The sequence below is a fragment of the Propithecus coquereli genome, unplaced genomic scaffold (assembly GCF_000956105.1).
Source record: "Propithecus coquereli isolate 6110/MARCELLA unplaced genomic scaffold, Pcoq_1.0 Scaffold215, whole genome shotgun sequence".
In the NCBI taxonomy this organism is placed as follows: Eukaryota; Metazoa; Chordata; class Mammalia; order Primates; family Indriidae; genus Propithecus; species Propithecus coquereli.
Window position 1 is genome coordinate 1,850,250 of NW_012146634.1, and position 883 is coordinate 1,851,132.

At 36.8% G+C, this 883-nt stretch overlaps 1 protein-coding gene across 1 annotated transcript in view; it reads right to left on the bottom strand.

Annotated features, from left to right (window-relative positions):
• PTPN22 (protein tyrosine phosphatase, non-receptor type 22 (lymphoid)) overlaps nt 1–883 on the bottom strand; it is a 59,479-nt gene that overhangs the window by 22,110 nt on the left and 36,486 nt on the right. The gene's annotated exons all lie outside the window — the stretch shown is intronic.

Sequence of the window (883 nt, forward strand, 5' to 3'; positions counted from 1 at the left end):
AGTCTAGGAGTTTGAGGTTGCTGTGAGCTAGGCTGATGCCATGGCACTCTAGCCTGGGCAACACAGTGAGACTCTGTCTCTAAAAAAAAAAAAAGGAATCAGCTCAAATGTTTTCTCTTTCACTAAATCTTCCTTGATCACTTCCAACCTGTGATCTCCCACACTTCTGAATCTCTTTATCCCTCATATGGCATTGATCATATTTGCCTTGTTCTAATAAATATAGGCAAAAATAAAGACTTAGGTATACATCCTTATCTCCACTACTAGACTATAAGTTTCTTATGGGCAAGAATTGTGTCTTATACATCTTTTTTATCCCCCACATCCTCATATTTTGTATTTGCTTAATATTTATTGAATGATAGGTGTTAAAAATGCAAAGAGTAGAACTTTACTCTGTTGAATCCAAATGAGTAGAGTCAGAAAAAAAGTTATTGACCTTGCTTGGTCTAAGTCTCACAGAGTCATCAAATTTCTTTGGTTCATGTGTTCCACTCCATTCTAGCGATGTTCCAATTTTTACCTTGGCAGCCGAGGACAAGGATTTGGGAACACTTGGTGAGAATTCTCCTGGAAGAAAGTGAATATGGTCTAATTCTTAGGAGTGGTATTCTTTTAGAAATCAAATGTTGCTCAGCAAATAGCACATAAAACATTGAAAGAACCTGAGAAGTAATCTAGTTACTCCACACCTTCTTTTATACTTTAACTGTACTCACCAGCTTCCTCTACCACAATAAATGATTCAGGTGTCCGTTCAGGAAGTGGTGGGGGAATTTCATCATCTATCCTTGGAGGAGCTGCTATCCAAAATGTCAGAAATATGATCACAGTTGTTAATTAGAACAATCCAAAGGAAATTCTTATATCCTAATCTAAT